This window comes from Ranitomeya imitator, chromosome 8 (genome assembly GCF_032444005.1).
Source record: "Ranitomeya imitator isolate aRanImi1 chromosome 8, aRanImi1.pri, whole genome shotgun sequence".
In the NCBI taxonomy this organism is placed as follows: Eukaryota; Metazoa; Chordata; class Amphibia; order Anura; family Dendrobatidae; genus Ranitomeya; species Ranitomeya imitator.
Window position 1 is genome coordinate 60,711,395 of NC_091289.1, and position 15,195 is coordinate 60,726,589.

At 48.0% G+C, this 15,195-nt stretch overlaps 1 protein-coding gene across 2 annotated transcripts in view; it reads left to right on the plus strand.

Annotated features, from left to right (window-relative positions):
* The first annotated feature begins 395 nt into the window (after nucleotides 1-395).
* The window catches only part of DNAL4 (dynein axonemal light chain 4), a 32,111-nt gene continuing 17,311 nt past the window's right edge, over nucleotides 396-15,195 (plus strand). Inside the window, exon 1 of one of the 2 annotated variants that reach the window (XM_069737011.1) lies at nucleotides 396-534. The gene's annotated coding sequence lies outside the window, so the exon portion shown is untranslated. Of the gene's footprint in view, nucleotides 535-14,361; nucleotides 14,422-15,195 lie in introns of those variants that run through there. The other variant, XM_069737012.1, reaches the window with a different exon arrangement.

Sequence of the window (15,195 nt, forward strand, 5' to 3'; positions counted from 1 at the left end):
AAAAACGCCAGTGTGAAAGTAGCCTAAGCGAAACCCAGAGGAAGAGCTGCATTCCCCTCTAATAACAGCTGACAAACACCCTCCATCCCTGGGGCAATCTACTGCTGAGGAGGGTCCCTCAGAATGAACATCCCCTTTAATTCACACCACTTCCCTCAGTTACATATCTATAGATCTCCATCCACAGGCTCTTCCCATCCACAGATGTTCCCTGTGCTGCTCTCAGTGCGGACAGATAGGGGTGTGTTTGCGGAGCTGCTATGGAGATGGTCAGGCAATAATGCAGTCACCTACCGCGGTTTCGTCTCCTAGACAACCGAGATGAAAGCCCCCAACATACGTCAGCAGGAAGGCCCCCCTCAGTCTTCCAATCACATGCGGCGTGTGAACAAGAGGGGCGTGGTTTAGAACTCGGTGGCTCCGCTTCCGGGTTTGCTTGCGGTTGCCAGGGGAGGCCTGGGCCGCGGCATAGCAACGGAAAGCGGAGGGACGCTGTGTGCAGCCAGACACCGATGCCGACCGGCCCGGGCTGCGGTAAGTCGATGTGTGCCGCACTTTATAACGGTGGCTGGACGCACAGTGTGCACGTTGTGCTGAGGGCAGGAACAGACCTGGAAAGAACAAAAGTAAACGACATCACATAGAGAGGAATGGATCCAGCGGGAGAGTGCGGGAAGTCTGAGCAGGAAACGACTGAGGGCGCAGGGAGGGCAGACTGGGAGCAGCACCGGCAGGAGGCAGCGGAACATTGCCTTTGTTTGGAGAACTGCTCATCCATAGCACTGATGGGCTGTGTGCCCGGCGGTACCGGACCTCAGGGGTCTCCACTGGGCTGGGGGCTGTGTGACCGGCGGTACCGGACCTCAGGGGTCTCCACTGGGCTGGGGGCTGTGTGCCCGGTGGTACCGGACCTCATGGGTTTCCAGTGGGCTGGAGGCTGTGTGCCCGGCGGTACCGGACCTCTGGGGTCTCCACTGGGCTGGGGGTTGTGTGCCCGGCGGTACCGGACCTCTGGGGTCTCCACTGGGCTGGGGGCTGTGTGCCCGGCGGTACCGGACCTCTGGGGTCTCCACTGGGCTGGGGGCTGTGTGCCCGGCGGTACCGGACCTCAGGGGTCTCCACTGGGCTGGGGGCTGTGTGCCCGGCGGTACCGGACCTCAGGGGTCTCCACTGGGCTGGGGGCTGTGTGCCCGGTGGTACCGGACCTCAGGGGTCTCCACTGGGCTGGGGGCTGTGTGACCGGCGGTACCAGACCTCAGAGGTCTCCACTGGGCTGGGGGCTGTGTGCCCGGCGGTACCGGACCTCTGGGGTCTCCACTGGGCTGGGGGCTGTGTGCCCGGCGGTACCGGACCTCAGGGGTCTCCACTGGGCTGGGGGCTGTGTGCCCGGCGGTACCGGACCTCAGGGGTCTCCACTGGGCTGGGGGCTGTGTGCCCGGCGGTACCGGACCTCAGGGGTCTCCACTGGGCTGGGGGCTGTGTGACCGGCGGTACCGGACCTCAGAGGTCTCCACTGGGCTGGGGGCTGTGTGCCCGGCGGTACCGGACCTCTGGGGTCTCCACTGGGCTGGGGGCTGTGTGCCCGGCGGTACCGAACCTCAGGGGTCTCCACTGGGCTGGGGGCTGTGTGACCGGCGGTACCGGACCTCAGAGGTCTCCACTGGGCTGGGGGCTGTGTGCCCGGCGGTACCGGACCTCTGGGGTCTCCACTGGGCTGGGGGCTGTGTGACCGGCGGTACCGGACCTCAGAGGTCTCCACTGGGCTGGGGGCTGTGTGCCCGGTGGTACCGGACCTCTGGGGTCTCCAGTGGGCTGGAGGCTGTGTGCCCGGCGGTACCGAACCTCAGGGGTCTCCACTGGGCTGGGGGCTGGTATACGACTCATGGCGAGTATCAGTCTGGTGAGGGCGCCTCATGTCTGTGTGTCTGAAAGCAAAATGAGTTTCCCTTTAAATGAGTTCAATAGTGACAGCCATATGTCTCCCGCCATCTATAAGCCTGTAGACCGGGGGGCAGACATGGCTGCCCACCCCAGAGCCGCCTTATTGATCTACCATCCAAAGACAAAACCTGCGCTGTCCGAGTCCTGGAAATGATCCAATATTCATCCATATGAGGCCGGACAAATCGGGGAGGGTCCGACACCTGACACACCAGGCAATCAGCTAGTGTGTGCTAAGTGTCGGACCCCACTGATCGGATACTGATCTATCCTGATGGTGGCTCATCGGTATATTATATGCCCCTTTATGGTATCCACATGCCCAGCACCTCCCTTGGCTGACGGCTAGCTTTCCCGACTGTTCCCTACGCATCTACACCTGACTGCACGGACTATGCACGTGTTCTGGCAGGAGAGGAAAGGTCCTTGAATTTCAATGGTCGCTGTCAAAGGTGTCTGCCAGCTACTTATGTCCCCTGAGAACAAGAGGATTGCTAATTGAAACTAGCAGTGCCCGATCCGTTCCCTCGATGTCAGGTAAGGGTGCGTTTACACTGGCCGATAATGGTGAACGATAGGAAGGCTCGTTACTGCTGATCGGGAAGTGTGCACTGGCTGCCAATCTCCCGAGGGACGAGCAAGACACTTGTCTGCCATCTGAAGTGATCACTCTTCCTTAAAGGGACTCTGTCAGCACTGAATGACTGTTCAAACCTAGCACAGAGTGACGATCTCTATGAAGACAGCTTCCCACCTGCTTGTTTTCAATCAATCTCCAGCCCGCTCTCTTTGATTGATAGTTCTGGCTTCATAGAGTCAGAGAAGGGCGGATGTAGATGAAGACAATCAGGTGGGAAGGTGTATGTAAAGGGACACTGTTCAAACGCAGTACAGGCACCCGGGGCTTCATGGCGGCCCATCATTTCTATAACTCTTCCCACCTGATTGTCTTCATCGATATCCGCCCTTCTCTTCTCTGTGAAGCCATTTCATTACTTCAATGAAAGAAGAGAGAAAACAAGCAGATGGGAAGGTGGATATAAATGTTTTTCCACACCATGATGCATGGAGCAGCGGGACTTGGTTTGAACAGTCATTCTGTGCTGACAATGTCCCTTTAAAGGGAATGTGTCATCAGTTAATGACATATTGTTTAAATCAGGTTTTTGTGTTAAACATATTTTTTAAACATGTTGGCAATGCATTTTTTTTTCACATAATCTTTATTAAAAGAAAAATATAGTAATCTTGCAATTTTCATACAGGCCACTGGGGCTTTGTAGACCCTTACTTCCTGTCTTTTCAGGAAGAATTTTCATCAGGCTCCTTATCCTCACAGGCAGAATTACAATGACCGCTGATAACACAGAATTCCCAATCGCAATAGGCGATGTCACAGCTGATCTTGTTCCCCCCCAACATAATGACCTTTGCACTTGCTCATTAGATGCTTTAATATAAAAGATATGCTCTGAGTCTGTGCATTGTACATGTGTTATTTCCTGAAACGCGGCGTAAGGAGTCTTAAAAAAGCCTCTGTGGCCAGTGAGTTAATAGCAAGATTACTCATTTCTATTTGTTAATAACAATTGCGATATGGAAACAGAATATTGCCAATATTTAAAAAACAAACAAACCTAAAGTAATACAAAGACCTAGTGTACACCGCAGGTAATTTACTGATGATCGCTTCCCTTTAAATGTTATCATTCACGGCAGCATATTGTCCTGTGTAGCCACCAGGACGCATGCTGCTGAGAACTATGACAGTCTGTGGGTAACGGAAATGCGATCAGCTTGCCGAAACCGCCTAGTAAACGACTACCGGTCAACAGACGTAGCCGTACCGTTTACATTGCAAGTTATGGAGTGAGACCTTCGTGCACTTGGCATACTTGACTAGTTCATCAAAATCATTGCATTGGGGCACCTGCAATGTGTATGCTACTATAAATTAGCTGTGTGTATGTATGTATGTGTGTATGTATATATATACAGTGGGGCAAAAAAGTATTTAGTCAGTCAGCAATAGTGCAAGTTCCACCACTTAAAAAGATGAGAGGCGTCTGTAATTTACATCATAGGTAGACCTCAACTATGGGAGACAAACTGAGAAAAAAAAATCCAGAAAATCACATTGTCTGTTTTTTTTAACATTTTATTTGCATATTATGGTGGAAAATAAGTATTTGGTCAGAAACAAACAATCAAGATTTCTGGCTCTCACAGACCTGTAACTTCTTCTTTAAGAGTCTCCTCTTTCCTCCACTCATTACCTGTAGTAATGGCACCTGTTTAAACTTGTTATCAGTATAAAAAGACACCTGTGCACACCCTCAAACAGTCTGACTCCAAACTCCACTATGGTGAAGACCAAAGAGCTGTCAAAGGACACCAGAAACAAAATTGTAGCCCTGCACCAGGCTGAGAAGACTGAATCTGCAATAGCCAACCAGCTTGGAGTGAAGAAATCAACAGTGGGAGCAATAATTAGAAAATGGAAGACATACAAGACCACTGATAATTTCCCTCGATCTGGGGCTCCACACAAAATCCCACCCCGTGGGGTCAGAATGATCACAAGAACGGTGAGCAAAAATCCCAGAACCACGCGGGGGGACCTAGTGAATGAACTGCAGAGAGCTGGGACCAATGTAACAAGGCCTAACATAAGTAACACACTACGCCACCATGGACTCAGATCCTGCAGTGCCAGACGTGTCCCACTGCTTAAGCCAGTACATGTCCGGGCCCGTCTGAAGGTTGCTAGAGAGCATTTGGATGATCCAGAGGAGTTTTGGGAGAATGTCCTATGGTCTGATGAAACCAAACTGGAACTGTTTGGTAGAAACACAACTTGTCGTGTTTGGAGGAAAAAGAATACTAAGTTGCATCCATCAAACACCATACCTACTGTAAAGCATGGTGGTGGAAACATCATGCTTTGGGGCTGTTTCTCTGCAAAGGGGCCAGGACGACTGATCCGGGTACATGAAAGAATGAATGGGGCCATGTATCGTGAGATTTTGAGTGCAAACCTCCTTCCATCAGCAAGGGCATTGAAGATGAAACGTGGCTGGGTCTTTCAACATGACAATGATCCAAAGCACACCGCCAGAGCAACGAAGGAGTGGCTTCGTAAGAAGCATTTCAAGGTCATGGAGTGGCCTAGCCAGTCTCCAGATCTCAACCCTATAGAAAACCTTTGGAGGGAGTTGAAAGTCCGTGTTGCCAAGCGAAAAGCCAAAAACATCACTGCTCTAGAGGAGATCTGCATGGAGGAATGGGCCAACATACCAACAACAGTGTGTGGCAACCTTGTGAAGACTTACAGAAAACGTTTGACCTCTGTCATTGCCAACAAAGGATATATTACAAAGTATTGAGATGAAATTTTGTTTCTGACCAAATACTTATTTTCCACCATAATATGCAAATAAAATGTTAAAAAAACAGACAATGTGATTTTCTGGATTTTTTTTTCTCAGTTTGTCTCCCATAGTTGAGGTCTACCTATGATGTAAATTACAGACGCCTCTCATCTTTTTAAGTGGTGGAACTTGCACTATTGCTGACTGACTAAATACTTTTTTGCCCCACTGTATATATATATAAATTTCTCCATCTCCTCCATTACCGGCATCCGTGGGAATCGCACTGCACTCGAGTGACATCCGAGTGCAGTGCGATGTTTCACACGCACCAATAGACTTCGATGGGTTCGTGTGATCCGATTCTCACAGCCATTCGCAGCATGCTGCAGTTGTTTTTGCATGCCGAGTCAGCATGAGAAAACAATCACAGATGTGCACTGCCCCATAGTATAACATTGGGCCGAGTGCAATGTGATTTTTGTTTTTTTAACCTGATTACACTCCTCTCATTTATTCGCTCATGTGAGCGAGCCCTTAGAAAAGTATACAGAGCTGTTGAGGAGATCATCAATAGGGAAAATATTTATTGCAAAATCAAGGACATCTGCAAGGAGTTTGTATTTTCTTACCTTATTTGTGTGCGTTTCCCTCCGGTTCCTCTCACACTTTAAAAACATACAGATGGGGCTCATAATCTAAATTCCCTAATGGGGACAGTGATGATAATGTCTGTAAAGCGCTATATAATCCAATCAAATGGAACAGTGGCAGGACCCCCTAAATTAGGAAGTGACTAAGATCAATGACAAGTGAAGTAGGGTTGTGCAAAGGAGACACAGCTCCTTTAACGCATTGCAACTAGAGATGGGTGGACACATGAATGTACGGGTTCGACCGAACAGTTACGAAAAGTTTGGGTACCAGAACAGTACCCGAACCTGGACCACATTCTCTTGAATGGGGGGCTCGATCATCCAGTGTTTGCCATACTATCAGGTGCATGACAGCACGGCAAACGCCACTTCTGATCGGCAGTGAAATCTTCCCCGCTGGTCAGACAGCCGAGGTCCCCACACTCAAAACGCAGCGTGAGCGCTCAGCTGTGATTGGAGGTATAAAGTGTACCTCTGGTCACTGGTGTCTGCTGATGGGACTACCCCTCACATCAGCTGAACCTGCTGCCGTTAATAACAGTGAGAGCAGGAGCGGATGATTGGAGTATTCATCAGCCGGCCCCTGCGCTGTAAATAAATAATGACAGAAAAAACCCGGTGTGGGCTCCCCGGTATTTTTGATAACCTGTCCAGCAAAACTCACAGCTGGGGCTGCAGACCCCCAGCTGTCACCTTTAGCAAAGCTAGTTATCAAGAATAGAGTGGTCCCCATGCCGTATTTTTTAATTATTTAAATATATTTTTTTTAAAGGCGTCGGGTCCCCCCCATTTTTGACAACCAGCCAAGCTAAAGCCGACAGCTGGGTGGGTGCTGGTATTCTCAGGCTGGTAAGGGGCCATGGGTATTGCCCCCCATCAGCCTTAAAATAGGAGCCCACAGCCTCCCAGAAAAGGCGCATCTATTAGATGTGCCAATTCTGGCGCTTTGCCTGGCTTTTCTCACTTGCCCTGTAGCGGTGACAAGTCGGGTTCATATTTGTGGGGTTGATATCACCTTTGTATTGTCTGGTGACATCAAGCCTACGCATTACTAATGGAGAGGCATATATAAAACAGCTATCCATTACTAATCCTATAGTTACATGGTAAATAAACACACAGCCAGAATAAAGTCTTTTATTCAAAATAAAACAAAACACACTTTTACTTTATTATTTAAAAATAACAAACACAGTTATACTCGCCTAGCGCCTAATTCCACCGAAGCCCTTGTCTCCTGTAAGAAAGCAAAAATAAAAAACAACAATATCCCTCAACTCTCCGTCGTTCTGTCCCACGCAATATTCCATGTCTGGGGATAAATAGTTTTCAACCTGGATGGTGCCAAGATGCGACAGTCGAGGCAGGAAAACCACTAGTGAATGAGCTGCTGCGAGCGCAGCCTCAGTGACTGGCAGTGACATCATCAAGCTTGCCTCTGGTCACTGAAGCTGCGTTCCCAGCCGAGCTGAACTGTGGTGACCTCAGTGGGATCCCCGTGAACATGGTGAGAATAAAGTCAGGGGAATCCACGCAGTTTTTTTTTTTTTTTTTTAATTTATTTACAGCGCAGGAGCCGGCTGATGGACATCAGCCGCTCCTGCTGTCACTGTTATTAGTGGCAGCAAGCGTCGGCTGGTGGGAGCTGTACTCCCATCAGCTGACACCAGCGACCGGAGGTAAACTTTATACCTCTGATCACAGTCACGCGATCATTTGACAGTGTGGGAACAGCGGCTCTCTGACCGGCGGGGATGATTTCACCACCAATCAGAAGCAGAATTTGCTTGGTGTTTGGGCAGCTGAACACTAAATGGACGTCCTGGTGAAGTCACTGTTCAGGGTCCGTGCCCGCACAGTAGGTGTTTGGTACGGACGCTGAACTTTACCTTCAGGTTCACCCTTCTCTACTGGCGACTCTGTCGTTTCCCTGAGTTCCTGCTTTATCTTACTAGGTGAAAATAAACCCCTGTGGAAAAATAAGCAGCGGTTTACAATACCAGCAAAGTGTATGAGACTTCTGAAATCTCAGGCACTCTCTGCTTAATTTTTCCTTGCAGATTTGAAGCTTGAATGGAAAAATAATGCAACAAAATGAACATATTTTACGCATTTTTTTTTCTAACCAACAATGGTTTTGCAGCTGAAAAATCTGTGGATGCTAAACATGTGCACATACTCTTTGGCTCTGTGCCCACCATGAGTTTGTGACGATGTGTATTTTCTATTCGCCACGACAGCACCCACTAGAGAGAGGGGATCCGCCCCTAGGAACAGGAAACCTACAGAGAGATAAAAGGGGCGGCCCCCCCTCGCTCCTCAGTTGGTTTCCTGTTCCTAGATGGAGACCCACAGAGAAGACTCTATGGATAGGAAGAGGAAGACCTGCCTGGACTACCGCCTGTCGACTCTGCTGAGCGGCAGGGGTTCCAGAGCAGGTAGACAGAGTCGGGGGAATGATCCTGCGGGCTCCCCCCTCATCTGGTGCGGCTGACAGGCAGCCTGAAGTTATCCAACGGTCTCCCTGCTGGGACACCGTTGTGGAGACGCCGACAGTGCGGGTACCTGGTGCGACGTCCTCCGGTGTGCGTCTGAGCAGCGGTGAGACGGTTCCACGATACGAGGCCCTCCTGTCCCTCCAAGGTAAGAGGTGACATGGTGGGATGCAGCAGGCAGCGGCGTCTCCCGGCATACAGGACGCGGGCGCATGCGCAGTAGCGTCGGCGTCCCGGAAATGGAGAGGAACTTCCGGGGCACGGTGTTGGAGGTCATTTCCGGGGGAACCGCCATATTGGATTCCCCCATGCGGTGCCATTACTCTAAACGCCGGATCTGTAAGTAAAAAAAAAAAAAAAAGTGGAGACAAAGCAAGGGGTGTGTACATTACTACACTATAAAGTGTAGTCAGTTAAGGCAGTCAGTGTGCCATTATGTCGTCCCAAGAGGTGGTCAGGGTGCACCCTATGGAAGAGCCATTAGTCCCTAGTGGTGAAGCCAGGAAAAGGAATAGTGGACACTCTAAAATAAGTGACTCCACTGATAAATCAGGAAGAAAATCCTCCCGTTCCACACCCCAAGCTAAGGCATCTCCGCAGCCGGTATAAATATTACGCTGGGTGAGTGCGTATATAGCTTCACTGAAGCTTATATTGATTCCTTTGCTTATATTATTTCTAGGCAAAGAGGACGGGGAAGAGTAAGCACAAACAATGTGCCATATGTACCGAACCCCTGCCTGACTCCTATCTTAAAAGTCTGTGTCAGGCATGTATAGACAACACCTTACGGCAGGAGGAATCGGTTAAAATGAATGAGATACGTCTCATAATTCGGGAAGAACTCCAGTCGTTGGGAGGTGGTTCTACTTCTTCAGTAAATATGGAGAAACGAAGGAGAAAAACATCCTCTCCTAGAGCTGACACATCAGCGGAGAGTGGGGAGGTCGACTCTGATATTTCTCAGCAATCTAATTCCTCAGAGGAAGAGGACTTCGTCTGTTTTCCAACTGAGGGCATAAACAACCTAGTAAAATCAGTGAGAAATACGATGGGGGTGTCTGAATCAAAAGAACCCCAGACGCCACAAGAAGTTATGTTCGCTGGTCTTTCTCAGAAGAAAGGCCACGTATTTCCAATAAATCAGGCCATAAAAGATCTCGTTAAAAAAGAATGGAGTAGAGGTCAAAAGGGGTTGGTCCCAATATCCTGTAAGAGGCGCTACCCCTTTGATGATGAGGATTTGAATACCTGGGCCAAGATACCAAAAGTCGATGCGGCAGTTGCGTCTACATCTCGCCGTTTCTCCTTACCAGTGGAGGGTGCAGGTTCCTTATCAGATCCTATGGACCGGAAATCAGACGCACTCCTTAAAAAATCGTGGGAGGCCTGTGTCACGGCATTCAAGCCGGCTATTTCAGCCACATGTACTGGCAGATCAATGCTAGTCTGGCTGGATCAGCTGGATCAGAAGATTAAAAGTGGCGTATCTAGAGAAAAATTAAGGGCATCTATGCCTTTGATTAAAGGTGCTGCGGCTTTTATTTCAGATGCCTCAATTGATTCCCTCCGCCTGGCGGCCAGAACAGCTAATCTCGCTAATACGGCTCGGCGGGCTTTATGGTTAAAAAACTGGAAGGGGGATGCCCAGTCAAGATCCAAATTATGTTCCATACCCTGTCAGGGTGAGTACCTGTTTGGCACAGTCCTTGATGATATTCTCACTAAGGCGGGCGAGAGGAATAATAATAATAATAATCTTTATTTATATAGCGCCAACATATTCCGCAGCGCTTTACAGTTTAACAGTTTCAAACACAAAAGTCATAAGTAACAACGTTAACAATACAATAATTAAAGCAAAATAAGACGACCCTGCTCGTGAGAGCTTACAATCTACAATGAGTTGGGGGAGATACAAAGTACAGGTGTGTATTTACAATGATGTATTTACAATCATGGTCCAGCCATCTTCAGGGGTTGGGGAATAGATGGGGATAGTGAATGGGCTACACACAAACATAACATAACTTTGATTAGTGAACGTGATAGGCCGCTCTGAACAAATGTGTTTTGAGCGAGCGCCTAAAACTATGCAAATTATGGATGGTCCTAATATCTTGGGGTAGAGCATTCCAGAGGATTGGCGCAGCACGGGAGAAGTCTTGGAGTCGGGAGTGGGAGGTACGGATTAGTGCAGAGGTTAGCCGAAAGTCATTTGCAGAGCGCAGTGGTCTGTTAGGCTGATAGACAGAAATGAGGGAGGAGATGTAAGGGGGTGCCGCACTGTGGAGAGCTTTGTGGGTGAGAACAAGTACTTTGAATTGTATCCTGTAATGAATGGGCAGCCAGTGTAACGACTGGCGAAGAGCGGACGCGTCCGAGCAACGATTAGCCAGATGGACAACCCTGGCCGCCGCATTAAGGATGGACTGGAGAGGGGAAAGTCGAGTGAGGGGGAGGCCAATTAATAGAGCGTTACAGTAGTCCAGGCGGGAGTGGATCAGGGCGACCGTGAGGGTTTTAGCTGTCTCCATGGTGAGAAAAGGGCGGATTCTAGAGATGTTCTTTAGGTGTAAGCGGCACGAGCGGGCAAGAGATTGTATATGGGAGGTGAAGGAGAGATCGGAGTCAAACATAACACCCAGACAGCACGCCTGCTGCCGGGGTGTTATTATGGTGCCACCCACGGAGAGGGAAATGTCAGATTTAGGGAGGTTAGTAGATGGTGGGAGCAGAAGAAGTTCAGTTTTGGAGAGGTTGAGTTTCAGATAGAGAGCGGACATGATGTTGGAGACTGCGGACAGACAGTCAGTGGCATTCTGTAGTACAGCGGGGGTAAGGTCAGGGGATGACGTATATAGTTGTGTGTCGTCGGCATAAAGATGGTACTGAAAGCCAAATCTGCTGATGGTCTGTCCAATTGGGGCCGTGTAGAGAGAGAACAGAAGGGGGCCAAGGACTGAGCCCTGAGGTACCCCAACAGTGAGAGGAAGAGGAGATGAAGTGGAGCCAGAGAACAGAACACTGAAGGAGCGGTCGGAAAGATAGGAGGAGAACCAGGAGAGAGCAGTGTCCTTAATGCCTAGTGACTGGAGCCTAGAGAGCAGGAGAGGGTGGTCAACAGTGTCAAAAGCTGCAGAAAGGTCGAGAAGAATGAGCAGAGAGTGGTCACCATTACGTTTTGCTGAGAGGAAGAAAGGATTCCCTAATCCCTTTATTCCGTCTTATAGAAGGGCGTTCAGGAAGCCACCATTCGGAAGAAAGGGAGGCTTCAGAGACAGGTGGAATAATAAGGATTTCAAACAAAAAGGAAATCTGTTTAATAAACGCCCCTTCAAGCCAACCGATAAATTCCATCAGTGATATTTCTCCGGTGGGGGGAAGACTAAAACAATTCAGTCATCAATGGAAAGAAATAACAACTAATCAATGCTTCCCAGATAGGGAGAGGTTTTTACTCTCCCTTGTTCCTGATTAGTAAGCCGGATGGCTCTTTCAGAACTATAATCAATTTGAGGAAGCTGAATTCCTTTATAAAACCTAAAACATTCAAAATGGAATCCATTCGTTCAGCTATAAAAAATCTATTTCCAAATTGTTACATGGTAGTATTGGATCTAAAAGATGCTTACTACCATATTCCCATTCATAATTCACACCAACAATTTCTTCGGGTAGCAGTTTGTATAGAGGGGCAAATTCGTCATTTACAATATAGAGCAATGCCCTTCGGGTTATCTATGGCCCCAAGGATTTTTACTAAGTTACTATCAGAAGTAATGTCCTTTTTACGGGTAAAGGATACTTTGGTCATTCCATATCTAGATGACCTGTTGATTGTAGGAAAGAGCCCCCTACAGTGTGAGCAGAGATTACGGGAAGTAGTCATATCCTTACAATCCCTGGGTTGGCTAGTTAATTGGGAAAAATCTAGACTTCAGCCTGTAACGTGTCAGAAATTCCTTGGGCTCCTTCTGGATTCCGTTGACCAGATTTGTAAACTGCCTGAGGATAAGAAATTCTCCATAGTTGATAAGGTGTCCTCAGCAATAAAAAGACGTAGTATGTCACTAAGACAGGTCATGTCATTGCTAGGCTCTCTAACATCGTGCATTCCTGCGGTACAGTGGGCACAGTTCCATACTAGGCAGCTACAAAAATTTGTATTGGAGGAGGACATTTCTAACATCGGAAGTATTACACTCCCTTAGGTGGTGGTTGGATCAGAATAATCTTTCAAAGGGGGTTCTATGGGTAATCACTCCTTCTAGTGTTGTGACCACAGATGCTAGTCCTGAAGGCTGGGGGGCACATTTTCAGGATCAATGGGTTCAGGATCTTTGGTCCAGCTCAGATCTTAATAATTCCTCGAATGTCAAGGAGTTGAGGGCGGTATATTACTCCCTTCTCCACTTTCTTCCCCAGCTCAGCGGCTCTCATACAAGAGTATTCTCCGACAACACCACTGCGGTGGCGTATCTGAACCATCAGGGAGGTACAAGGTCGGACAAACTCAGGGAGGTGGCATCAGACATCATGGAATTAGCCGAAGGTCATCTACTATCACTATCGGCAGTACACATCAGAGGCACAGACAACTTTCGTGCCGATTTCCTGAGCCGTCATACTCTTCATCAAGGGGAATGGATGCTGAGCAGGAAGATTTTCAAGGCAATAACAGCTCGATGGGGTGTTCCTCAAATAGACTTGTTTGCCACAAGAGCCAACCGTCAAGTCAAGATGTTTGCCTCTCTAAACAGGGAGGACAAGCCAGACATACTCGATGCCCTCCAGACGCCATGGACATTCGATCTGGCCTATGCTTTCCCTCCATGGAATCTATTACCTATAGTAATAAGAAAAATAAGGGAGGAGGGCGCAAAAGTTCTGTTGATAGCCCCATTTTGGCCCAAGAGGCCATGGTTCTCATGGCTGAGGGCGATGTCAGTGTCAGATCCATGGATTCTGCCTCAGTCCAAGGACCTGCTCTCTCAGGGTCCATTCCTCCATCCTCAGGCAAAGGGCATGAACTTAACTGCCTGGAGTTTGAGAGGCGGTTACTAAATCTCAGGGGGTTTTCTAATGGGTTAATCGATACTCTTATGAAGAGCAGAAAACCTTCAACTACCAGGATTTATGTTAGAATTTGGAGGAAATTCCTTCAATTTCATACTACACAATTTTCCTCTGAGATTCCTATATTTCAAATGTTAGAATTTCTACAAAAAGGGCTGGAATTAGGGCTCTCCGTGAGCACTCTGAAGGTGCAGGTTTCAGCATTAGGAGCTCTTTTTAATCATGACATTGCAGGAAATAAATGGATATCCCGGTTTATATCCGCTTGTGAAAGATCAAAACCAATTAACATTCCTCGGGTTCCTCAGTGGGATCTTTCGATAGTTTTGAATGCATTAACACAACCACCTTTTGAGCCTCTCCATACAGCCTCACTAAAGAACATTTCTTTGAAGACTGTTTTGCTAGTGGCATTAGTCTCTGCCAGAAGAGTGAGCGATCTACATGCATTATCTATAGATCCTCCCTTTTTAACGGTAACATCAGATAGGATACTTTTAAAAACAGATCCTTGTTATCTCCCTAAGGTGGCTTCTACCTTTCATAGATCCCAGGAGATCTTGTTACCCACCTTTTATGAGAACCACTCAACTCCAGAAGAAGAAAGACTTCACACCCTAGATGTAAAAATGTCTGTCCTAGCCTATTTAGAGAGAACTAGGGACTGGAGGAAGAGTAGGGCTCTCTTTGTGTCTTTCCAGGGTAAAACCAAGGGTGCCGGAGTCACAAAGAACACATTATCTCGCTGGATCAGAGAGGCCATAATCTTGGCGTATAAAGCTGGAGGGAAAGATCCTCCAATGCATGTGGGAGCGCACTCTACAAGAGCCTTGTCGACTTCCTGGGCAGAAAGGGCGAATGTGCCAATAGACCTTATATGTAAGGCTGCAACTTGGTCTTCACCGAATACCTTCTATAAGCATTATAGATTAGATCTATCCTCTGCTTCTGATCTAACTTTTGGTGTATCGGTCCTTGACTCAGTAAACCCTCCCAGTCTATAGTCTCTGCAATTCTCTCTAGTGGGTGCTGTCGTGGCGAATAGAAAATACCGGATTACGTACCGGTAATGCTCTTTTATAGAGCCCACGACAGCACCCGTTCACATCCCTCCCTTTTCTGTATATAGTTGCACATGGTGCTTGTTTGGTGAGGTGTAAATATTAGAAAGATATAATATGAGGTTGTAAATATGTGTATATATGTATATACCTGAACCTGTTAACTAAAACTTGGCGGCGGTTCCTCCTATTCTCTGTAAAACAACTGAGGAGCGAGGGGGGGCCGCCCCTTTTATCTCTCTGTAGGTTTCCTGTTCCTAGGGGCGGATCCCCTCTCTCTAGTGGGTGCTGTCGTGGGCTCTATAAAAGAGCATTACCGGTACGTAATCCGGTATTTTCGCTGCACGTTACAGCTCCAGCAAAGTGGAAGGGATTGATAGAAATCTCCTGCCCTCTGTGCTTTTTTTTTTTCCTCCGTGTAAACTCGCCTGCGGTGCGTGTTTCAAATCCACAACGTGTCACTTTCTCAGGTGCATACGCTGAGTTTTATATCCAGCTCTTTCCCCCCAGACTTGTATTAGGCTGGTTTCATACTTGCGTTTGTACCGCAAAAAAAACGCATGCGTTTTTTTCCTATGTTTAACATTAAAAA